Raw genomic sequence first — 27,455 nt, 5'->3', positions numbered from 1 at the left:
CAGTTAACAGACAAACAAATGCTGTATTATAAGTAACATTCCGACTAATTCTAGAGTTTGCTTTAATGCGCTCTTTGGAAAGGGTGCACAACTATAATAACAGAGTTGTGACCCTAAGTCTCTATCACAGAGCTTTATAAGTGGAAGCACATTGTGCTGAATATAGGTCCATGCATGTTTATTCATAATGTTAATTACTAATGTGACCTTGCTGAGCCTGAAATGTCATTTGTAATGGAGGTTTATTTGACAAATAATTCTATCTGTGAGCATTTGAGCATCAACTTTTTGCATACACATTCAGTATGCAACTAATAACTCAACATTAAATGCACATTCATTTTGAGTCACAAAGGGGTAAAGTCTAGAGTCAGAGGCAATGAATCCAAAATTGTATTTCCCTGTAACCAGAAAGGATTATGGAGCAGGTACTAAATGGTTCTTTAGAATGAAGGATTTACATAGGTTCAGCCAATAATCTGGGTACCAGAGGTTAATTTTCTGAGTTATTAATTAAAGACAGACAAAATTATTAGTATAAATAGACCCTATTTATTAAGCCTCAAGTTTTTCTGTCGAGTTTTTCAAGATTTATTTTTCTCCAACGCTGCTAAAAATCTGAATTTGAAAATATCCCGTCTGGAGTTGAAGCAGGGACCTGGTTCTTCTGTGTTGTCTGCATTGCCACTGCTCTATGTGAGCAGACAGCTAAGGCCCTGTTTCACGCCTATTGCTATCCTTGTAAAAGCTTGGCTTGTTTCACCAGTTGTCAGGTCATAGGTGACCTGTGTAAGCCATTAGTCTGGCTATAAAACCCCCTACAGTGCACTGGCGCATTTCCCAATGTAGGTCTATTTCCTGATAGTTCCTGGGTGTGATTCTTGTCCGATTTTCTGTTCCCGACACTTGCCTGTTTTGACCTTTTCTGTATCGCTGCCTGAATTGAGAATGCCTGTTTTTGACCAGTCTTCTGGATCTGTACCGCGTTACTGACTGGTTCTGACCCTGCCTGTTAATCCTATATGCTCCTGGTTCCTGATCCAGACTGGTGCTGACCTGGTCTGTTCCACGATTACCAGGCCCAGATTTTTGGAAAGGCAACCGAGGCCTGGGCCTAGGGCAGCATGATTTTAGGGGGCGGCATGCTGCCCAACCACAACCACATTGGTTAAAAAATACTGGGGATGCACAGGAGATAAAATAATTTTTTTAATTTCCCATGCTCAGGTCCTAATGATTTAAATCCATCTGTAATTACAAGGTATACATCAGGTGGCTTAACTAAAGGCTAAGGGGTCTGCCCAGAGTAATCCAAATCACATGCATACAGTATTTGCTTGTTCTGTCATGACCAAATTTGGGTTCTCAATGTTTTCAGATTGTTTTCCCAAGCCCCTATCAATGAATTAGTAACTAGTCAGACTAGTTAGCAAACATTGGGTAATTTTATTCCCATACCTCAGCAGTACAAATTAAAGGACTTACGGAAAAAAATAAAGACTGCCTATTAACATTTAAAATGACAACTGTGCTTAGATTAAGAAAACAATAAGAAACATAATGGAGATACAAGGTCAGAGTTGTAACAGATCCCTCCCTTTGATTTTCCTTACAGCAATAATGTCGATGAAACAACTTGTCACTGTTGATGTTTCTTCCTGGAAAGCCATTGATCTGAACAGAGCCACTTTGGAACATTTGCTGTTTTATGTGTTATTATAATGCCATGAATGATTCCACCATAATGTCTCTGTTTTAAAGGAATATGAAAGCTCTCTAAAGCTTACCTATAAATGTTTAATGTGAGCTTGTAAATTACATACATCATAATATAGAACCAACCACGGGGCAAAGTGAAACTAATCATCAAGACATCATTTATTATTGGGCAAGTAAATTGCTTGGTGCAAGGTGTAATCAAATCCTTCTTATATTTCTGGAATTCATTGTGAACTAACCCACAAGGGCAAGGTTCACTTCACCCTGAATAAGATCAACCTGACAAATACTTAGCCTTGCACACATAGAAAAGAATAGAACTCACCTGATGTTTCACTTCCAAGCAGAGCAACAGAAGACTTTGCTCTTCTTCTAATTAAATATTCTGTTGTTTCAGTTTCATTATATAAGCAATGTAAAAATTGTTAATATCTTGAAAACTAGAAAAAGAAAATGTATGTAAATTGAGTCCCGTGGAATTATAGTCGTGAAGGACAAGGCTAAGTATGGCAATTTTGTGGCCTCACACAATGATCGTTGGCGTCCCTGTGTCCTCTTTTATCTCCAGCTGTGCCAGATGGTCCATTGTTAAGATGCTGAAAGATTCCTGGAAATGCATGTTCCATTTTTCACAAGTGTATGTTACATTATGTTACATCAAATAAAAAAAGAAATACCAGCTCACATGTTCTCGATGGTGTCAAGGGGGTGAAGGATGTGGTAAACTCTTTAGATGAAGAAACACAGAAAGTCATTAATCAATGTTATGGCAGCAATGCAGTGGCTTCCTTAATAAATGATCACCAAGATGTATTCCATACGGCAGAAATGATCATCTATTAAAGATATGCCACCCATTTCGCAGCTGTTTCTCTTGAGGTTTTGGATACCCTCAATGCCCTTTAAAAATTTTGCATTTTGGATTCTTAAGCAGCAGAGCTACCATAGCTAACTACATTTAGTATTTTTTTTAATTATTGTACAAGCAATGGAGTAGTTTCAATCTGGATAACAATTAATCCCACAACAAAGCAAAGTGGCTATTTATCAAATGCACTTTGTAAAGCTACCTTGAAAAACAGCATTCTACAACTAATAATTACCTTTTGAGACAGTTCTGATTTAGTGAGTGAACAAACTCTCCTGATGCATCTGGTGCACACTATGAACATAACACCTCGTTAATTTAGGAGAACGCTCTTTGAGTGCCTGCTCTACATCACTATGACAAGATTGTGAACTATGCAAGACTACAGAATGTTTATTGCTTGTTGCATTGGGTAGCAGTGCATGTGCTTTAGTCAGTGTGGGATAGGTTAGAATACATAGCTCTCCCTCTCATTCTAAAAGAAAGTACTACTATTAGTTTACTAATAGTTTACTACTGAAATAGGTGAACTTCAGTTTGTCACTGATCATCATATGACTGATATTTATATACTTAATGCACAAAATATTCAGTGGATGATGATTTAGTAGAACTATATGCCCATATACACTACACACTACTACAGCTAACCTACTAGAGCAGTTGTACCCAAACTGTGGAGATCCTGAAGGTCAATTAAGGTGAGATTTGGGGACTTTTAATAGAAAATGCCAACCAATGGTTGAATCTTCAAAGGGGCCTTGGACAAAGGTGGGAAATTTGAGCAGGGCTTAAATTGAAAAAAATTTACCAACTGCTGTGAGGTCCCCTGAAATGTGTTTGGCCTTATGCTATACCATACTTGTTGCTCTGTTCATCTTTGCCACTGATGCACAAGGCGATAGCTATTAAAGTGTCTGAGGCCATTGTCTGTTAAGTGCATACCTTACGCAATGCATATATGCTGATGAATTAGGGCTAAGGTTGTATAGATAACTTACAATGCCCTCTGAACTTTAACCTAGAAGACATAGTTTCTAAATTGTACAGGTATAATTGTCAATAACTTCCAATCAGGTCCAACTTGTAATAGACTCATTATCAAATGATTTTGCTATTGCCAACTGCCAACTTGCTGTAAATCCATCCATGAAATATTCCATCTATTCCTAATAAGACCCCCAAATATGAAGAATGTAGTCAATCCATGGAGCACCAGAAGTAATGTTGCTTCATGTTCTTCTAAACTGGGTCTACAGCAACATAAAATGCTCCTAGGCATTAAGCATAGAATGTTCATGTTGCTTTAGCCCACCCCAGATAAAATTGCAGTCGCCAGAATATTAGTTGCTGTTTAGTATTGTCAGGAGTGCTTCGTGGTGCTCCTGCTCCCGTCCGCAGAAAATCCAAGATGGTGGCGTCCATGGTTTGCTGCGTTGGTTCAAGTGCTGGCGCATTGAAGTCAGCGTGCAAATGCATGATGTCACTACTCTGCGTTTTGGTGGCAAATTCAAAATTAAACGACACCCACAATGACGGTTCAGTGGTCGAGTATAGGATTTGTTTCAAGCATTCCTAGGTGTTCCTAAATTCATGATTATTGTATTCCTGGACTTTTTACCCTACTTGAACCTTGCCTTTGCTATTTATCTGCCTGCCTACTGAAATACTGCCTGGATTTGACTACGCTTATTCCTGGTCCCTTCTCTGTTACCACAAACTTGGACTTTTACCTGACGATTTACTTGAAGCTTCCTCCTTGGTCCAGACTTCCCCCGCTGGGAACCAAAAGGCCCCTGACAAGTATCATGCATTAACTGTTTTACATAATTATCAATTCTAGAATAATTAGTAGGGACAGATTTTCAGCTTACTACTGGACTCTAGTCTGTGATAATGACAGAGGCAAAGAACTCATGACTCATGTTAGTTCAGACATTTCGAATTGAAAGACAACCGTAAACGTCACCGTAAGGCATTTTATTTTTCACATTGCATTGTTCACAATGTCCAGTTGTTATTAGTTCTTAAACAAGCCCGCCTGACATACCACTGTTTTCCGCAACGCAAATGAGCGTCGCCGTTGTACATCAAGTCTGTATTTTTATAGCTCTTTCTACAATTGATTTTGAAGCTAGAACTTTAAAAGGATGGCTGAAATAAAACAAGCTCTGCTTTCTTGCTAAAAAGGCATTGTTTGATGTTTGCATGCATCCCATTTCCCAGCTGACAAATATTTTATTTATGTCATACAGATAGCGAGCGACTGTTTGAGCCTTTTTTCCTTTTGAAACCCATTGAAGAGCTACGTCTCTGGTGGAATATGTATTTGTTTGATGGTGTGTTCTCCCTTGCTGATGTATGTCCAGCAATCAATAGACCTCTTGAATAATGATACACTTTCCCATCAGGATTCCAACGTTATACAATAAATAAACCATACCTCCTGAAAAATATGTTTAAACTGTCTTTTTACAGTGTGATGTTTGCCATGCAGCTAGTATAGTCAGAGCCATGGAGGCTTTTTTTCTACAGGGGCCATTGCTATCAAGGGGTACATTAAACTTGAAGGACGATTTTTCTCTTACATTTCAACAGGTAGTTTTAATTAAATATAGAGTGGAATTAGCATCACATTCCACCAGTGCTGCAACCACAATAGCAGCACCCATGGTCCACTTGGTCATCAGGGGGTATAGTGACATCATCTCACAGGCATGAGAATGTGCCATGGCTTGGAGCCAGGTTCAAAATAAGAGACTTTGAAGTTCCTGGGTTCAATGCCCAAATACTGGTCTTTCTTGGATAAGTTCCTGGGTGCACCTAAATTGCTATTCTGCCTTGATTTATCAGTTCCTAACCTCTTGCCTGGATTTTGACTCTGCTAATTGCTGCTTGCCCTGATCTTTGCCCAGAATCATCTACAAACTCTCTTCAACCCTCCTTTTTCATACTGCTTATTGGACTTTCTGTATACAGCTTCCTCCTTGGTGCTGACTCCAACTTTCTAGAGCTGCTAGGCTCTAGAACATGCTCATCTTCACTGGCACCACAAATTAAACCTCCTTGCTTCTAGACAGATGTGATAGAAGCAAAATGAAACACATATCATAGAATAAATGGCCTCAAGGGCAAAAAAAGATATGGATCCCTCTAGCCCAGTGATCCCCAACCAGTGGCTCATGAGCAACATGTTACTCACTGATCCCTTGGAAGTTGCTCTCAGTGGTCACAATGAAGGTACTTATTATTGAATTCCTGAGGCAAGTTTGGTTGCATTAGAACCAAGTTTTAATGCAAGGATTGAGATGTTTTTAATCTACTGAAATAAACTTGAAGTTTTTACCCAACGAGTGGACTGGGGTGCTTGCCAACATTTATGATTTCAAAACCAAGTTTACTGCAAAACAGAGTCTTCTATAGGCTACCAGTTCAGACAGGGGCAATCAAATAGCCAATCTTATTTGGCACCCCCAGGAACTCTTTTCGTGCCTGTGTTGCTCCCCAACTCTTTTTACATTTAAATGTGGCTCACAAGTAAAAAAGGTTGGGGAACCCTCCTCTAGCCATTCAAACAAACCAACATAAAATGTTTACTTCTTTTAAGATACTAAATAGAAAAGTCTAGGATTCCAGATCTCCTGTGAGCCCAGAGGAGACTATAGCCAATGTCAGTCTGCAGTGATACCCCAGAGTATTGACAGGTTGGTGTTTCAAGGGCCTTACCATTAAATAGTTACATAGTTAAGTTGGGTTTAAAAAAGACCAAAGTCTATCAAGTTCAACCCCATCAAATGAAACCCATCAATACAACATACACACTATCACTGGCCCCTCCATACACTCACATAAACTATATATACTAATATCTATAATATTAATTGTAAATTTTAGTATCACAATAGCCTTGAATATTATGATTGTTCAATAAATCATCCAAGCCCCTCTTTAAGGCATTAACAGAATCAGCCATCACAACAACATCCGGCAGAGCATTCCTCAACCTCACTGTCCTCACTGTGACCAACCATGTACCCTACGAGAGCGGCTTGGGAGGAGGGCGGTTTCTTATTATCTATAGAGGAAGCAAACCCCACAGTCTGGGCCGCCTGTTACCCGGGCCCTCCCCTGCGACTGCAGGGTCTGCTTTAGTTTTCTGCTTTAGGGTCTCTATAGTTACGCCACTGATAAGTGCCTTGCCCATAGGGTACCTCTGTTTGTCCTAATGCAATTGAATCACTCTGTTATTCGAAGACAAGTTTTACGCTATAACATTTTTTTCTCTTTTATATTTTTATTAATAGTGAAATAATGTCGAGTAAATACATTTGATGATAACATATGTGGACCCTTGTCAGGCTGTATTTATTTATTTTTTTACTCTGTAAAAAATGCTTTCTATGGAGTTTATTTACTTGTACAGTTGGCTTAATAGTACCTTCAAGAAGAGTTTTTATGTTATTTTTTTTTTTTGTCAAAAGCATCCCCTTAAAGACAGACAGCCCAAGTGAGCTGGAAGATAATATGGCAATCTGATCTTTATTTTAACCCATTTCCCTTGGGAAAAAAATCCAGACTATAACTATATTTGATATCTCAGATTAAAACCCCAGGCAACTTTTAGCTTCTTCCAAATTGTCTGTAGGTTTGATTGAATTTGGCCTAGTTAGCAAGTTAGCAGGAGTTAGAGCAATTTCTGTCTGAAACTTCATACCCACTTCTAAATGGATCCCCTACTGTACTTTTAGACTATAAAAGCTTCACATTAAGAAACTATAATGGTTTCCTTGATTGCCTTTCTCCTGGTTGCTGTGGCAGTGATCCTTTTTACAACATCTCAGGGTGCAGATAACAGGTTACTTCACTGAACACAATGATAACGGTACATAGCTCAGTCCCTGTGTGATGGCCCTAGAGTACATTGGAGACTAATACTCCATGTTAATTGCATCGTGATAGACCTCACCGGGGTATGGATACTTATGCTGTAAGAGTAGTCCTTATTTAAGGTATTTTAACAATGTAGAATTCATTTCCGTTGAAAAATCTGTTCTTTGGTTTGATATATAGCAATTCTAAACAAAAAGCAATAAAAACTAACACAAGAACAAGAAATTATGCCAGAAAGGGTTGGCTTTAAAAAATAAAGTGATAATATCATGTTATTGAATATAAATATACAGATATGGGACCTGTTATTCAGAATACTCGGGTCCAGGGGTTTTCCAGATAATGGATATTTCCATAATTTTGATCTTCATACCTTAAGTCTAAAGAAATTTAAACAGTAAATTAACCCAACAGGCTGGTTTGGCCTCCAATAAGGATTAATTATATCTTAGTTGGGATCAAGTAAAAGCTACTGTTTTATTATTACAGAGAAAAAGGAAATCATTCATAAACATTTGAATTATTTGATTATAATGGAGTCTACAGAAGATGGCCTTCCCGTAATTCATAGCTTTCTGGATAATGGTTTTCCGGATAACGGATCCCATATCTGTATATCTTTTTGCCTAGTGTACTGATTGATCTTTGCCTAAAACTGATTCCATCTTCCAGCACATGGCCCACCTTTAGGGCTCAGCTGTACATGCATATTGATGCTGATTTAAGATATAGCCACAAAAGCAACGTACCGGGCACCCCATAAATGATAAAACAGGTTGACAGGTCGTTGGAGCAGCTAGGAATTCCCATGTATCAGATACCTACAGAAAGTTTGTCATGTCATTTAGAGAGGGGATTCTTATTATTGTGATATAGGGAGGCACATTTATCAAAGGTCAAATTAATGTGAATTTTTTTTAACTGTAATAAATTTGATTTTACTCGAAATTCGATTGGTGGGTTGTTTCATAAAAAATTTAATATCTAAATCTCGAACGAATATTACCGACTTGAAAACTCGAATCGAAATTAGACTAAATGTCAGAAAGGCTAGAAACAGCTTCAAAAGGGTCACTGGACTTCTCCCATTGACCTCTACAAGATCTACCATCTACATAGTTTTAGGTGGTGTATAGTCGAATTCGAATTTTTAAAGGGCCACAGTTTGATAAATCTCGAAATTCTAATTAAAATTCAACTTGTGTTTGGATCATTCACAATTCAAATTTGACCATAAAAAAAAAATCAAAAATTCGAATCGTCAATTTGACCCTTAGGGGCACATTTACCTAGGGTCGAATATCGAGGGTTAATTAACCCTCGATATTCGACTGCCGAATTAAAATCCTTCGACTTCGAAGGTCGTAGTCGAATGTCGAAGTAGCCAATTCGATGGATCGAAGTAGCCAAAAAAAAACATTCGAAAATCGAAGTATTTTTCCTCTATTTTCCTCTATTCCTTCACTCGAGCTTGGTGAATGGGCCCCTTAATAAATCTGACACTAAGGGGCCCATTCACCAAGCTAGAGTGAAAGAATAGAGGAAAATAGAGGAAAACTAGTTTGATTTTCAAATGTTTTTTTTGGCTACTTCGACCATCGAATTGGCTACTTCGACCTTCGACTACGACCTTCGACTTTGAATCGAACGATTTGAACTAAAAATCGTTCGAATATTTGACTATTCGACTTTTCGATAATCTAAGTACTGTCTCTTTAAAAATTTCTTCGACCCCCTAGTTCGCCACCTAAAACCTACCTACGTTTCAGTTGGGGGGTCACTGACCCTGGTAGCCAAAAACTATTGTTCTCTGATTTGTTAATTTTTATTACTTATCCTTCTATGCAGGCTTTCTCCAATTATTATTCCTGTCTCTTTTTCTAACCAATGCATTGTTGTTATGGTAAATAAGACCATAGCAACCAGATAGCTGCTAAAATATCAATTTAGACAGCTGCTGAAAAAAAGCTAAGTAACGGAAAAACCGTTAAAAAAAAAAAAGACCATGCAAATTGTCTTAGAAGCATCTACACCATACTTAAAAACAATTTAGATGTCAACAATCCCCTTTGCTAATAACATTTGCCAAACTGTCTTCATTCCTTGTTAGTTTCAATAAAAAGTTCTAAAATGTCCTTTTATAAATAGAGACAGTATAGAGATTGCTAAACATGAAAACTAACAAGTTAATGAAAGAAAACAGAAATAAACTAAAGAGTAATATATCAAATCTGGGCCTTATGACCTCATTTGTGATCTCCAAACTGTGAAAGAGCACCAAAGTTCTTACGCTGCAAAATATAAATGAGCAAAGTTCAGACTTCCTCATTAAAGACCTCCTAGATAAAGTGTGCCAGCAGCTACCAAGCGCAAGGTTGTAAATCATTTTGTTACGGTCTTCAAATTTTCACTTCTACATATGTTTTTCCAGTCACTACTTTTTATTTCTATTGCATTTTAGCCAGACCTAGGGCTGCTAAGTAAATCGGTGTATACTGCAAACCACACAGTATAAGTGAGACAACTCAGCTAATTGTATGAAGGTCAAGTTGTTATTATGGGTCACTTCAATTATCCAGACATTGACTGCAGTAATGGGGTAGCCAAATTAAAGAAACCCAACAGGTTAGCTAATTTGGTAAAATGCAACTTTTTGTTTCAGTTGGTTCAAGAACCTTCTATAAGAGATGCTCAGCTGGATTTAGTAATAGCTAATAAGACTTTATCTCCACCACTGATGACAACGAGCATTTATGAAACAGTGATTTATGAAACAATGGTCTCCTGTGAGATTATGCCGGAGATACATCTCTATAAGGGAGTAACTGAGATATGTTTACATGTGAAACACTATTGTTTTTTTATATATATTTCTGCAATATATTCAGTGGTTAAACTTTTCACAGGGTCAAAAACAGTAATAGTAGATTTCCTTTGTAAGCAAGGAAAGACATTGCAAAGCAAAACCATAATGGTTTGATAGAAAGGTGAGTGCTGAAGAAGGTAAGAAAAAATGCACATTTAAGGCATACAAGTTAGTTGGGACTAAAACTTTTATAAAGTACACAGAGGTCAATAAAGCATGCCAAAGAGCAATCAGGCAAGCTAAAATAGAGATTGTAAATGTCATTGCAGCGAGGAATAAAATAAATGCAATATTATTATTTAGATATTGAAAAAAATTAAGCAAGAGGGGTGGGTCTCTTAATATTAGAAGTAGGTAAATTGATTTATGAGAGCAGGGAAAAAGCAAAGATTCTGAACTAAAAAAACAGTTAATGAAGGTGACCTTTTTAATAGAACCAGCTGTAAATATGAAACTACCGATAGTTGGTTAACTTTGGAGGAAGTTCAATAGAAAGAAGAACAAAATAAACAAAGGTTCAGTAAGTGCATTCACCCTAGGGTACTCAAAAAGGTCTTTGATTGGCAAACTACATAATTCTCCAAGACCCATTGATGTATAGCCTGGTGCTGAGAGATTGTTAAATTGCTAAAATAATGGCAACATTCAAATATGGATCCTATTCTCAGCTTGAAAGTTACAGTATAGGCTAGTGACGGGTGAATCTGTGGCGTTTCGCCGAAAAATTTGCAAATCTACCAAAAAATCTGCAAAACTGTGAAAAATTTCCATCAAATTAGTTTTTACATGACATGCAACAATTTTGACGCAAGCAACAATTTTCATGTGTCCGAATAATTTTGATGCACAACAATTTCACAGCGGATTTTTTGCCACAAATCCATGCCTGCCGAATCTATTCACCCATGACTATTATAGGCCTGTTAATTTCACATGAGTAGTAGGAAAGCTTTAGGAGAGGGTTATAAGATACTGGAATACATTTCAAATCACAGTATAGTGTACTATGATATTTGTGTCAGCATGGTTTTATGTGTAATAGATCTTATCAGACATTTTAATTTACTTCTATGAGGATCAGAAACCTAGACATTGGGGTGGCAGTGAATGTAATCTACTTAGATATTTCTAAAGCATTTTATACAGTACCTCACAGAGGGTTATTGATCAAATTAATGAATATTGTCTTTGATCATAATATCTGTACTTGGTTAGAGAACTGGCGAATGATATATTACAAAGAGAGGTGGTACATGGAACATACCTTATTGGACCAGTGTTGTTAGTGCAGTGCAACAGGGTTCTGTCCTTGATCCATTACTTTTTAATTTCTTTATCATTTCATTTATCATTTATGACCTGGAAGTTCGTATTGTAGGTAATATTTAAGTTTTTGCTGATAATACTAAATTACACAAAACATGTTTGCTGTGCCAAAGGAGTACCTCTAATTATTCATCAAGAATATAACTGGACCCACAAGAAGACTTATGGGTCCAATTTTAAATTGTGTTAAATTAAAGTCTGATGCAGACTAAATTGTAAAAATTGGTAACAAATTGGCAAAAGAGATTCAACGTTGATAAATGTTTATGCACTTTGTTAGCAATAACATTAAGGGCAGATTTACTAAAGGGCGAAGTGGCCATTGCATAGCGATAATTCGCCAGAAATCCCATCCACAGGGATATCGATAATTTACTAACAGGCGTAGAGGAAAATTTGCTTGTGATAGATTACATCATTAGCGACATTCTGCGCCCTATCGCCAGGCGATTTTCGCTCAGGCGAAAGATCGTTACTCCGCAAATTCACTAAAGTGCAGATTTTACATAATGTAACCTCTTTCGCCAGAGTTTCCTTCACCAGCTATAGACCTGGTGAACTGATTAGATGAAGCTACATCCTCCTAAATCTTATGTCAGTGACATCATATCCTGAATGTCGAAAAGTTATAAAATTTATAAAAAAAATTTTTTTCATATTTTCATATTTATAAAAGTTGTAACTATTAAAATATTTTGTTTTAAAAAATTTTTACCCTTTGAGGGGCATGCTACATTTGTTTTAGGGTGGGCTCATGTCTAGGGCATTAGAGGTTCTCTTTGGTCTTTATTTTGATTCCTTGGACATTTGTAATAATAAATGGTCCCTTCAAGCATTTGCACCAACACCTCTAATAATGACATATATATGACCTATATGTACATGTTATATTCAAATTGACCTAAGCGTAAGTGTACTAATGAAGTTTCCCTAGGCAGAAATTAACGTTGGCAAAAGTTTGCTATGAAATGCTCGTGCTGGAGACATAACGCTATCGAAACTTCGCCAGCGTTCAGCTTCCAAGATGCAATTTCTCATTTTAGTGAATTAGCGTAGTGGTAGCCAATTAAAGTGGTGCAAACTGTGGTAAAGCCTTCGCAGTCAAAAGTTCACCCTTTAGTGAATTTGCCCCAAATGCTAGTTATACAGTAAACCGTTTTGGGGTTCTATTTAAATGAGAAGGGGATTTTTGTGGATAAAAAATGGTGTTACTCTAGACAGGGTTACTCAGTGGCTACTGTAAAATATAGGAAATATTGTACTGTCTTTCATAAAGAGGTGCATTAACTCAAGGAATGAAAACATAATTTTGCCTCTTTATAGGTACATGGTAAGGCCTCACCCAGAATATATCCAGTCCTAAAGAGGGATATGAGTTGGAAAGAGTGCAGAGAAGTGCAAGAAAACTTACCTCTGTACCAGAGCTTTGTTCCTACTATATTATGTGCACTTTTTTCAAGGCCACTCTAATGACCACAAAGGCATAAACACATAGGGGCAGATTTATCAAGGGTCGAAGTGAATTCGAGGAAATTTTCGAAACAAAAAAATTCGAATTTCGAAGTAATTTTTTGGATACTTCGACCATCGAATAGGATACTACGACTTCGACTTCAAATTCGATTCGAAGTAAAAGCGTTTGAATATTCGACCATTCGATAATCGAAGTACTGTCTCTTTAAAAAAACTTTGACTTCAATACTTCGCCAAATTAAATCTGCCGAAGTGCTATGTTACCCTATGGGGACCTTCTAGAGCAGTTTTCTACGTTTTTTGAAGTCAAAGAAAAATTCGGTGGATGAAATCCTTCTATAGAACGATTTTACTTGGACCGCAAAACGGTCAAATTCGGTGAAAAAAACTTCGACTTCGATATTCGAAGTAAAGCCATTCGATGGTCGAATTTCCAAGCATTTATCACTTCGAAATTCGACCCTTGATAAATCTGCCCCATAACTATAAGAAATAAATATGGCGGTACCTGGGCCTTATTTTAATTTATTTTTTATTTGCAAGCATTTCATTTTAGCAAAGCTGCTTTCTTCTTGGTTTTTTTTTTTTTTTTATTTCTTTTCACTTGGCCACAAGGAAAGCCCAAGCAGAAGTGAATATTTTATTCAGCCTCATTAACCAGCCACAAGATTCACTCTGCAGACTTGTGCTTTTGTAAAAGTGCTTCATCACTTCCCACTAATGGGTTGTATAATGTCTTATTAAGTTCTTTATAAAAATTCAACAATACCAGTAGAATATTACTGAGCGTTCGGAGTCTGAGATAGAAAAAAAGGACATTGTGATTACAAAAGGCGTCTGATGGCATGCAAATCCACATTTGAAATGCCTACAGTACGATACTTTAACTATGCCCCTTTACTGTAGTTATATTGCAATGTGCATGTGCTTGTTATTTTTGCAGCAATAATGAAGATATATTTTACAGATTGCTCAGCACAATACAGATTTTTTTTTTTGATCAAGCAATACAATCATTTTGAACTATCTGCGCTAAATCCTTCGACTTCGATATTCGAAGTCGAAGGATTTTAATTCCTAGTCGAATATCGAGGGTTAATTAACCCTCGAAATTCGACCCTTAGTAACTCAGCCCCTTATATGATGAAGTACATTTATCAAGGGTTGAATTTCGAATTCATGTAAGTTTTTTTTAAAATCATATGAATTCGATTTAACTGGAAATTCGATTATCGGACTATTTATTAATAAAATCGTCTTTATTATGGCTCATTGGACAATTGTCTTAAAAAGTGGGCACTTCAAAAATTTGCATCAACATTACTATTAAAGATGCCATACGATTTTTAGGTAACCGCCCTATTTAAATTAACCTAAGCGCAAGAGTGCTAGCAAAGTTTTACTAGGCAGAAATGAACGGGAACGAAAATTCGCTATGAAATGCTCGCACTGCCGAAGTAACGCTAGTGAAAATTCGCCAGCATTTGGCTGCTGAGAAGCAACTTTTAGTGAATTAGCGTAGCGTAGTGAACACATTTTAGTGAATTAGCGTAGTTGTAACAAATTTGCGCCTGGAGAAGTGGTGCGGAGTGTGGCAAAAATTCTACCGTTAGTGACTTTGCCCCTATGATGGGACCTCTAAAAAAGGACTAGTACTAAGCACTTTGTTAATAAACAATAATGGAAGTATTTTTCTTCTTTGCAACTTTTATTCAAGGGGTCACGGTCTTCTGTAGAAGACTTTGATGTCAAAAATGGCTTAGAAAGAAGCCACCGATTAAATATTTTAATGTGGAGCTACAAAAAAAAGCATCAGCTTAGCTCTGTCCTTTTTTGTTCATGTTGTACTTAATTCTTAATAGTCCATTTTAATTTGAAAATGCAAGCCATTCTTCAGGCACATAGAGAGAGTTTTTGTCCGTTCATTATACTTTGAACTGATCAGATACCATAGATGGCAGTTAAGGTTCAGACTGTAGGAAGCAATTTAATTCTAATGTTGCTCCAGGCAGGGCGCCATTATGGATAAACTATTTTATACGTTTTAGAAACAAAATGGTAACTATGTGGCACTGCTACAGTATATCAGATTTTTCCCATTTGCATTTATAATTAAAGGAAGTAGTATCAGATTGTCCCCCGAGGAACAGGCATTCAAATCTGTGGAATACAATTTTAGATCTGCAAATGGACATTACTGATGTTCAGTTTAGTGATATTCAGTCCGGAGCTTGATTCATTTCATTAAATAGAGTTTGAAACATTGCCAGTGTTCTTGCTCCACAGCTGTCTGCAGCACAAAGTCTATAATGTTTTATATATTTTTCCTCCTTTTCCCATGAACCTGGCCCTGAAAGAAATATCACAAAGGGGAAATAGGGAACTTGAGACAACTAGGAAGCCATATTTCTGGAGCCTTCTCAGCCAAATATTTCATTCTCTTCACACTTTTTTTCTCCCCATTGTTTTTTGTTTAATGTTCTCTTTTGTATATTCTATTTTCCTGTCCTCTTCTTATATGTACATTTGCCTCCAACTTCTACCTCTTTTCATTCTTCTTCGCTGTAATGCCCTGGTTGAGTACAACAGGTCTCCATAGCACCACAGGTGTTGATGTTCATTAACACCCTTTTAGGACCCCAGACTAAGGCTTAAATACCTAATGAGACCAACTCTCCCTAGACAGACAGATCAACATGACCTAAGCATTGACAAGGACCTACAGATCAGAAACAAAGAAGACCCAGCAAGAATCAGAGCAGACAGCCAAATATGCCGTCCAGATCTAGGTCAGAGGATGGGGAAGGCAACAGTCATCAGATTCTGTATTCAGGCCAATAGTCAGGACAGTCAGTATCGACAGGCAAGGGACAGACACCATCCAAACAAGACAAATGCCAATGGCAGTGGGAGATAGTGGTTTAGCTGGTTCTTAAGAAAAACATTAGTAAACAGCCAATTGAAATAGGATGCTATGTGGCCAAATAAGTTACTGTCCAAGGAAAGAACAAACAGGTGCCAGGACACACAAGTATGTACATGTCCATTGACAGGCACAGGAACTGTTCCACGCACATCCAAGGCAGCAGACAGTAGGTCCTGGCAACAAGCTAATAGAGCCATGTGCCTCACAGAACAACAATTGACATCAGAGAGCTCACTGAGCCAGTAGCCTTCCATTGACTTTGAAACACCCTTTTTCTACCTTCCTAATATAATAATATCTCCCTTCACAGATATCAGATCACATAAGGCTATAAATGGACATAGGGTGAAGGAAGACCAGGGTTGGTTGGTGTGATTTATCTAAGCTGTCCACATATAGCCAATTAATGCATGGGTATTTTAGGTGCATTGAGTGTACACCTAGCCAGCATGCAGTAGAAACTTGTGGTGTACTAAAAGAAACAGGGGTTCATAGCACCACACCAGGCAACGTAATGACTAAAAAGGCAGTAGTCTAACATTATTCTATCAACACTATTTTCTACCTTCACAAAATAGGTAGACTGGACCCATACAGCCCAGTTTACCACATGGGCAGTCCAGTTGAACTGAGTGAATTTTGGCTGCATGCATTTCAATAGAACACTACTATTTATGTTTATTAGATTGTTGGGATAGACTTGCCTTCGCCAGCTCAGACCAGGCAAAGTGCACTGCATAGATCTTCCTTAAAGGGATACTGTCATGGGAAAAAACTTTTTTTTGAAAATGAATCAGTTAATAGTGCTGCTCCAGCAGAATTCTGCACTGAAATCCATTTCTCAAAAGAGCAAACAGATTTTTTTATATTCAATTTTGAAATCTGACATGGGGCTAGACATTTTTGTCAATTTCCCAGCTGCCCCTGGTCATGTGACTTGTGCTCTGATAAACTTCAATCACTCTTTACTGCTGTACTGCAAGTTAGAGTGATATCACCCCCTCCCATTTTCCCCCCCAGCAGCCAAACAACAGAACAATGGGAAGGTAACCAGATAACAGCTCCCTAACACAAGATAACAGCTGCCTTGTAGATCTAAGAACAACACTCAATAGTAAAAACCCTTGTCCCACTGAGACACATTCAGTTACATTGAGAAGGAAAAACAGCAGCCTGTCAGAAAGCATTTCTCTCCTAAATTGCAGGCACAAGTCACTTGACTGGGGGCAGCTGGGAAATTGACAAAATGTCTAGCCCCATGTCAGATTTCAAAATTGAATATAAAAAAATCTGTTTGCTCTTTTGAGAAATGGATTTCAGTGCAGAATTCTGCTGGAGCAGCGCTATTAACTGATGTGTTTTGAAAAAAACATGTTTTCCCATGACAGTATCCCTTTAATCTTACTTATATCATAATCTTTAGTGGAAAAAAGCATGAAAGTTTAAAAAACGCTGGCGTATTTTCCTTTTTTCAGAGTGATAGCCTGCAAAAGTCCTTGAAATTTTTTTGGGTAACCGGGTTCCCCCCTACATTTTCTAACATATGGAACATAAACTATACAGTGGGCTCATGTGTAGGACATTATAACAACTCTATTGTCTTTCTTAATGTTCCCTGGACTTTTGTAATGTAATGTATTTGCTGCAACATATACGTCCATTCAACTTTAAATTTCCTGTTGTATGCAAATTAACCTGAGCGCAAGACCTCTAGTGAATTTGCACTAGGCAAAAATGAACACTAGCGCATCTTTGCTTTCAATTGCTCACGTTGCCAAAGTAACGCTAACGAAAAGTCGCCAGAGTTCAATGCCCACGACTAATTAGTGTTGTCTGAGCAAATTTTCACCTGGCGAAGTGTATCGATGGCTGTGAAGCGGGCGCTGGAAATTTTTCGTCCTCTACTAAATCTGCCCCAAAGACTTCAGATGTGAAGATCCAAATTACAGAAAGATTTTTTATCCAGAATACCCAGGTCCAGATTCTGGATAACATGTCCCATACCTGTATATATATATACATATATATATAAGCTTGTTACAAGGTAAGAGTGTTGCTGACGGGGCAGATTTATCAAGGGTCGAAGTGAATTTGAGAGAATTTTCGAAGTAAAACAATTCAAAATTCAAAGTAATTTTTTGGATACTTCGACCATCGAATAGAATACTGTGACTTCAAATTTGATTCGAAGTAAAATCGTTCGAATATTCGACCATTCGATAATTGAAGTACTGTCTCTTTAAAAAAACTTCGACTTCAATAGTTCGCCAAATTAAACCTGCCAAAGTGCGATGTTAGCATATGGGGACCTTCTAGAGCATTTTTCTAAGTTTTTGGAAGTCAAAGTAAAATCGTTCAATCAAACGCTGAAATCCTTCGAATCGAACAATTCGAAGAATTTAATCGTTCGATTGAACGATTTTACTTCGACCGCAGGATACCCAAATACGATGAAAAAAACGTTGACTTCGATATTCGAAGTATTTCAATTCGATGGTCGAATTTCGAAGTATTTTTAACTTCGAAATTCGACCCTTGATAAATCTGCCCCTTGCAAATGGATGAAACAATAATCCCTTGTATAAAATACCTCATTGGGCACCAGACAAGTGTGTATCTTTTGCATAAAAATGAAGGATAAAGGTTTTCTACACTGTATGCATTGGATTGATTTCATAAGATGATACAAAAGCTTTTACTTCTGTACTGTAGCTTCAATAACATAAAAACAAATGGTAGAAGATCAGGTGCAGAGATAAAAGATAAAAGCCTACAATGACCTTCACCAGGGCCTCAGGCTTCCTCCGTGACCTAGAGAAATGTTCAACTTCTGCTCGGAATAAAGTGCAGTATTTGTTTACCTTGAACAAGCAATTTGCAAAAATGTAAGTTGTGCGTGCCGGGAATCCAAATGATTGTGCTACCAATTTTTCAGCGCTAGCATTTCCAACACTACCAGTTGTTTTTGTTATATCTGGGTTAGGTACATTCCTTCTATACTTAGAAAACATTCTGCAATTACTTGACAGTTTATAAACGTGTTAAACCAATAGCATTGCATGATTGACTAAAGCACTTTCCATATGTCAGAAATATATTTCTCATTAGCTGATTTGTATTGTAAACATAACAGTTGTGTCTTTCAGGAGAGGAATACAAGAGTTGACACTGACATATGCCTGAAGGGGAAAACATGTTAATTTGATTTTCTTTACACCAAACCACATATGTGCAATAAATAATGTTATGTATGCTAATGGACAGAATGGCTATGAACAAACCAACATAAAAAGCACCACGGTGCTGTGTAGTAAGGTATGGAATCCATTATCCGGAAACCCATTATCCGGAAACCCATTATCCAGAATGTAACGAAGTACAGAAAGGTTAGGGTCTCCCATTTTATCTCCATTTTATCCAAATAATCATAATTTTTAAAAATGATTTCCTTTTTCTCTGTAATAATAAAACAGTAACTTGTGCTAGATCCCAACTAAAGTATGAATAATGAATAATAATGAATTTTTATTGTATAATCAACCAGCCTATTGGGTTTTTTTTGTTTACATGCTTTTCTAATAGCCCTATTTTATCTTAAATTTTATCCTTAGGACCTCAATGTTACATTGACTTCCTGTGGATAAATACTGTATATACTCGAGTATAAGCCGTCCCGAGTATAAGCCGAGGTACCTAATTTTACCTCCAAAAATTTGACTCTAGTATAAGCCTAGGGTGAGAAATGCAGCAGCTTCTGGTAAGTTTCAATCAAAAAATTGAGGGTTTCTGCTCCCATTGGAGGTGCCGGCGTCTCGTTTTTGGATGCAGGCGACCATTCATGGACGACGGCGAATATTCTGGGAGACTATTCTTGGACGCCGGCGACTATTCCTAGACGCCGGCGACTATTCTTAGACTCTGGCGACCGTTTTTGCGCTTGACCCGAGTATAAGCCGAGGTAGAGTTTTTCAGCATATTTTGGGGGCTGAAAAACTCGGCTTATACTCAAGTATATACGGTACCTTGAAAAATTATAGAAATGATAACTCAGAGCATCCCTATGCTTCCTCTGTAGAAAATGCTACCTTGATGATTATTTATTAGTGATGGGCGAATTTATTCGACAGGTGCAAATTCGCTGTGAATTTGCTAGAATTCGCAAAACGGCTGTGAAAATTCGCTGGTGAAAATTCGCCGGCATCAAAAACGAGACGCCGTTTCGCAAATTCACCCATCACTATTAATTATTAATGCCTATGAATAAATAAGAGTTGTTACCACAGTCTGTAGTTTTAGCTTTGCCTAAGATGCCATTGTCTGTATGTCTGGCTGCAATCTGCTTATTTTCCATTGTGCTTAAAGGAATTCTGTCGTGATTTTTATGATATCGTTTTTTATTTCTAAATTGTTTACACGACAAATAATTCACTCTACAATATAAAATTTCATTTCTGAACCAGCAAGTGTATTTTTTTAGTTGTAATATTGGTGTGTAGGTGCATCTCAGGTCATTTTGCCTGGTCATGTGCTTTCAGAAAGAGCCAGCACTTTAGGATGGAACTGCTTTCTGGCAGGCTCGTGTTTCTCCTACTCAGTGTAACTGAATGTGTTGCAGTGGGACCAGTTACTGGCCCTTTGGTACCAGTAACCGTGTGCATTCTTATATTCCTTCCATATGCAAGCTGAAGCTTTCACTTCTTTGTGCTTTCCCGCACAGCAACAAATTCGATTATACTTAATTTATTGATGTAAAATTCCAGGGAAATGCCAATTTTTCGAGTAAAAGGCTCAAAGAGAAATCAAACTTCGATCAAAACAGCACATCCTTATCTCGTGGTTCGGAAGGATGGCGTCGATTTTCCTAAAAGATCTGTCAAACTGTTATTCTTTGAATACCTTCAATATGTGGCCCCATATATTGAATCAATAGCAGCTACTGTGCCTATAACTTTTAAAATGTTGGTCCAATCTTAGTGCACCAATCTTTATCCGACCTATTCCCAAAACATTCTTATATGGCTAAATGGAACGTTGGAACTTTACAAGAACTTCTTTTTCGATTGGCCAGGAAATCTTGGCCAATGGAAAATAAAATAAAAACGAGATTTTATTCTATATAGCTGAAAACAATGATGTCATTGTTTTATAGCTATATGGAATAAAATGTTGTTTTATTCCCAAGAGATTGGCTATTCTTCGAATTTGCCTAGGCATCACCCAAAGCTATGGGTTCAGAGAGCTGCACTTGAGCCACCTGAAGAAATCGGTGAGTGTGGATTTCACGTTGACTTAATCATGTTGGTGTGCATTGGTTAAGCCCAGAGGTGCAAGACCTGGGGTTTGTACACTCAAGTCTACAGTTATCGGGTGAGCCATTGCTCTTTGAAGTTACTGCTGTCTGAGATGTTGAGCTCGGGATTTTATACAACCGGGCTAGAGATTCATTACGATCAGCTTCTGATTTACTTTATTTGGACTGAGCACATTTTAAAATCTCTTTGTGTGTGGCAAACAATAAACCCATATCCAAAGCCATGATACTTATTATGATAGTTGTTGATAGCTTATGGTATAATGGAGAGTCATGTTTCGGGGTGAACCCCTTTATCAAGCATACAAAACACACTGGGGATCATTTATCAACACTGGGCAAATTTGCCCATGGGCTGTTGCCTATAGCAACCAATCAGATTGCTGCATTCATTGTTCTTCTTGCAGCTGGCTTTAAAAAGCTGATCACTGATTGGTTGCTATAGGTAACAGCCCATGCGCAAATTTGCCCAGTGTTGATAAATGAGCCCCACAGTGAGGCAACTATTTAACACCACCATGTGACGAGTTAATTAGCATAATTAATTAAGTACAATTTAACCATTTTCAGTCCCGGAAACAAATGTAATTCCGATTGGTGTATTTCTGAGTGTCCATATAAATCGAAAATTTTTCATTAAATATTTTGAAAAAACCAAACTATCCAAAGGACAGTGAAATAAAAAAATTGTTGGACTGTAGATTAAAAGTTCATAAACAAAATTGACCATAACGCAAATTGGAAAAGTCCCGAAAAAAATTCAGTGCAGCAACCAAAAAAAGAAGAAGAGAGGAGAGAAGAAGAGATGATGCACTGAATTTTTTTTGGGACTTTTCCAATTTGCGTTATGGACATTTTGGTTTTTTCAAAATATTTAATGAAAAATTTTCGATTTATATGGACACTCAGAAATACACCAATCGGAATTACATTTGTTTCCGGGACTGAAAATGGTTAAATTGTACTTAATTAATTATGCTAATTAACTCTTCACATGGTGGTGTTAAATAGTTGCCTCACAGTGTGTTTTGTATGCTTGATAAAGGGGTTCACCCCAAAACGTTGCACTTCTGCAAAATAAACTCAGCAAGGGCTTGTACCTGCTTGAAAGAACCTTTGTGTGCCAGTGAAATCTTTCTTCGTTAGTACTTTTGAGGTTGCCGAGGCCTCCTTCACAGTGCACCGGGTCATCTTATCGTGGAGAGCCAGGGTGTGCAAGCGTGGTAATCCTGTACTGATAATGGAGAGTCAACCACATGATGAAGAGCATGGGGTATTATTATAATGTTTTCATTTATTTATTTGATATTTTTTATGCTTATTGACAGTAAAGTCTCTTACTGGCATTCCTTTTAAGCATTATAAGCATTACCCTTTGCATTGTTAAACGCATATCTGTTGCATCTAGATGATTTCTTGCCCCCATTTATCATCACAGACAGGCCAAGTAGATTAATGTTAGAATAATCTGCTGACTAATTTGCAAGTCATTTCGTAGGTTATTAGGAGGATGGCAGGATGAATTCTCCAGCCTACCATTTAGCCATTGGTACTGTTAAACAGAATGATGAAGAATGACACGCAACATTGATTGTAATTGATATCGAAAAAGGACGACTGAGCTAATTTGTTCACATTTAAAAATGGGTCCATTAATATATGTCATTTTGCTGTAAATAAAAGAAATGAGTAAAAGTAAATCGGTTATGTTACGCACGAATAAGACCTAAAGACATTACTAATGGCTACCAACAGCTTTACAATCTCCCTACGCCTCTCACAGACTCTTATAAACAGGTCACAGCTCACAAACAACATTGTTAGATAGAAATAAATTGGGCCAAACACGTTATTTTGTTGTACTGCTGTATTTATTGCTATACTTCTGTACAGAATATACAAAGAACAAAGATATATGTTAAGGTGAACAGCAAGTTCTCTGCTTAATATGCTTTATCTCTTTCATGGAACTTGGCAATATTATTTTCTGTTTCTTATTTTACTTTTCTGTTATAAAGATATTAACAACGTAATTCTAGTAGCTAGCATGTAAGAGTTTTCCACATAAGCTATCTACATGGGTATGGTAGGTCGCCAGTTAGGGTATGGCATTTTTTAAGATCATGTTGATGGAACCCAGGCATGGTTTCCAAGATTCCATGTGTCCTTCCTTCTTGTAAGAAGCACTCATACAGAACCAACATACAGTCAATCACCATCTTAAGTAGCATTTCCAGACCACTCAAAAATTCAGGGACACGTCTAATAAATGCATGTTTCATGGTGGCACTTATTGCATCTAAATTAAAATTGTCAACAAGTGGCTTCTTCAGTTGAACCATAGAAGCTGCTTGAATTGCTCGTGAAACATTTTCAAGAATACTGAGAAAGTCCAGTTTCTTTAGACTTATATGCTTTAGGTACTTTTTATCAAAAACTTGATGGACATCATGTGTGCCCATTTTTTTACTAGAAATTTCTCTTATGTCGATACAATACAAAGAGCCTCATATGTCTGAGCCCCCATGCAATATGAATAAGCACTAATGTGGGCTGTGTCATGCATACAAATTGTCACGATCGGCACCCTAAATCCAGAACAAGTGCTCGGCTCCCTGGTCTTGGCTCCGCTTCCGCCTGTAGCAGCCGCCTTTCACTTCCGGAGGAGCCTTCCGCTAATTGGATGCCGCCAGGTCTTAAAAAGAGAGGAGCCAAGCAAGAGTTCTGGACTAGCAAAGGGGCACTATTGTTTACCAAGGATTTTGGATGGAAGGCCACACAACTCAGGAGGAACCAACGGAATAATGTGGTCAGACAGGCCGGGTCAGTACAGGCTGAGTTCAAGCAAGTCAGAGAGGCAAGGGTCAGGATTGCATAGTTCAGAATAGTCAGGCAGGCAAGGGTCAGGATTGTAGAGTTCAGAACAGTCAGGCAGGCAAGGGTCAATACCAGTATAAACAAGCAGGAAACGTGGATTTTGATCCAGGTCCCACTGAGACACATTCAGTTACATTGAGTTGGAGAAACAACAGCCTGCCAGAAAGCAGTTCCATCCGAACGTGCTGGCTCATTCTGAAAGCACATGCCCAGTTAAAATGACCTGAGATGGCTGCCAACACACCAATATTATAAATTTAAAATAATACACTTGCTGGTTCAAGAATCAATTTCACATGGTAGAGTCATTTATTTGCAATGTACACAGTGTAATTTAGAAATAAAAACTACACCATAAAAATCATGACAGAATCCCTTTAAAGTTAATGGGCGTTTTTTTTTTTCGTGGTGACTTTTTTGCCGCTGTAGCTGACCTTCGTCTTAGCCTCTGTTTATTTGGATTCTAATGAGGGTACAAGACACTACAGATGTTCTATACTGACAGTCCACACTTCTGCTATGGGTCTTTCTTAAGATTGATATTAATCATTGTGGCTGAACTTGGTACGTGTTCATAAAATAATAAGGACAATGTTACTCTTGTATATTTTTCTTTCTTGGACAGGTTTCATATTATTCTTGACCTTGAGTCCAGGCAGGGGAGAAGATGAGCATCGTTTTTAACATTGGTCAAATCAGCAATCAGTTCATAGCAGTGAATACAGGGGCACTCTTCCAATGTGCACTGCCCGGCCCTTATCAAAAACTATTTAACTTCACTAATATTTTTCTGGTAAATGAGCGCAGGGATTTTTAATCGTTCGAAACTCATTTTGTCTGTGTAAATGGGAATTTCATTCTGTTCATTTATTTATTTTCAACTTTGTGCTGTAAAGACTTTGCCAGATAACCTTCAGCTTCATTTCCATTTCCCGATCAATTCTTCTAAAGTAACACAAATTCGGTCTGTATTAGACCTGAGAAGGAGTTGAAATGTTTCAACTTGGCCTCCCAAAAAATGATTTCATGATAAAATAATAACTAAAGTTTTGCAGTGTTATCTAGTTTAAATTTTTCAGCAGTACTTTCAGAAATATTTCTTATTTACAGTATATCCCTCTGTACTTACTCAGTGTAATGTCCCGGAGCCAAAAGTAGTGGAAATACATAATACAGACATTAGGGCCTTAGGTGCTTAATGAATAGGATCTCTGTTTTGATTTATTTTTTCTTTCTGGTTCGGGTATCTTTATGGGTTAAAATTTACACTGCATAATATAAAGCATTTTGTATTTGTAAAATTTAGTTTTAACCTCTGCTATGGTTGCTAAACTTCACCTGCACAACAGCCTGCTTTGTTTGTTCTGTAATTTAAGGGGGTTATTTATCTAAATCTGAAAAGTTCTTACTATTTTCTGAAAACTACTCCAACCATAGATTTTTTCTCACCCTATTTATCAATACATTTTTCAGAAAATATTTCTGCGGGAAAAAAATTGATAACATTGTGAGAAAAATCAGAATTGTTGCCGAAAACGGAGACTTTTTTTGAATTTGACACCAGAAACCTCTGACTTTTTTGGATTTTAAGACCAAAACCACAAAATATTCGGATTCTGAATTTTTATTCAGAATTTTAACACCATCAGAGTTTAAAAATCTAAAAAAAAATTAGTTTTTTTTCCTTCAAACAAACGACTAACCAGAAAAAATTGGACTTTTTGAGTTTTTTTTCCTTCAAACAAACGACTAACCAGAAAAAATTGGACTTTAATAAATAACCTCCTAAGGGTCAAATATAAGGGGCAGAAAAGATTTCCTATACCTTTCCTATACCTCCTGCCTGCTTCTATAATATTGTTCTGGCTGGAACAGACCAATACAACTCCGCTACAGCTCAGGGTAGTATAACTAAAAAATGGCTAAAGGGGGGTATTGAATAGAGAACAAGCACTGGAAGGTGCCCAAGTGAATTTTTGTATATAATTACAAGATAACAAAATAAACGTGAGCTGAAAGCAATAGCCTAGCAAACCTACAAGCCTGAAGCCACTTTCATTCATGGAGATCATCGGCTTTAACCTGTTTTATTGCATAATGGAAGGTTGTGGGTAAAGATCCCTTTAAACCACTTGTTAATGTCAGGCAGCTGAATGAGACAGTAAAGCTATACAAAAACATCTAATGATCGGTATGCAATTTTATTTTCTGTAAGCTTTCCATTACCTTTGATTTAGTATATGTTATAGAAGTCTAAATAAGTGTAGAGGTCTTGGGTGGATTAGTTGCAGTTCAACACAATGTATCGAGGTCACTACATCTCCTATATATTGCTTTTTTATCTAAATAAAAGGGAAATAGTCAGTGTCAAGGTAATTTGAGGTGTCTTTAGATTTAAAAGCTGAAAACCATTGTTAAAAACCATGTTATAAGTAACAGATGGAGCTGATGTTGGGGTGTCCAGTAAAGGTTTGGTAGGGTTCACAATATAGAGCCTTGAAAGATGAAAAGATGAAAAGATGATCATGTTCTGCATTCAGTAAACAGAGCACATAATTCACATGGTTTAGGCTTTTTTTTCTTTCCTGCAGGGTCGACGTCATTTAAAATTGCCACCACAAGGTCAGATGCTAAACAATCCAACGGAAAGGGATGAATATTGAATTCTGTTGTGGATGCTTTTCTGAATGATATTGTCATGGATAATAGAAACATGAACCGCTATGTATGATAATACCACTCCAATAACACACATTTCTGTCATTGACATTCTGGGTCTTGAAATAATTGTAGAAGATAATGACAACCACCTACGACAACTCTTAGTTATGGTACGTTGGGCTACAGTAGTAATTGAAATGTACATTGCAGGAGAAAGCTAATTTAATTGGTAAGATGGTAACTGCATGGAATTTTAGCCTAGGGATCCTGAATAAAATCTAAGTATCGGGTCCTTTTGACCTTGCATAAGTCATCGCATTCCCTTGTGTTCTTGGTCCCTGCTTGCAAGACGGTTTGAACTGGGGTCAGGGAAAATGATTGATTTTCTAATGATGTGATTACGGAGGGAAAGTAGCTATATTTATGAAAACTGCATTAAGGCTGCATCTATGATGGATGAAAAGCTGGAATGTCAATCAAAACCAAGGATGTTTGCTGGATGTGTATGAAAAAAAGTAATTTGTGCTTCAACTGTGCA

At 37.4% G+C, this 27,455-nt stretch overlaps 1 pseudogene; it reads right to left on the bottom strand.

Annotated features, from left to right (window-relative positions):
* LOC108697182 overlaps positions 1–23,841 on the bottom strand; it is a 58,776-nt pseudogene extending 34,935 nt beyond the window's left edge.
* Between the last annotated feature and the right edge of the window lie 3,614 nt (positions 23,842–27,455).

Source organism: Xenopus laevis, chromosome 7S, assembly GCF_017654675.1.
Source record: "Xenopus laevis strain J_2021 chromosome 7S, Xenopus_laevis_v10.1, whole genome shotgun sequence".
Classification (NCBI taxonomy): Eukaryota; Metazoa; Chordata; class Amphibia; order Anura; family Pipidae; genus Xenopus; species Xenopus laevis.
This window is presented reverse-complemented; position numbering and strand designations above follow the sequence as displayed.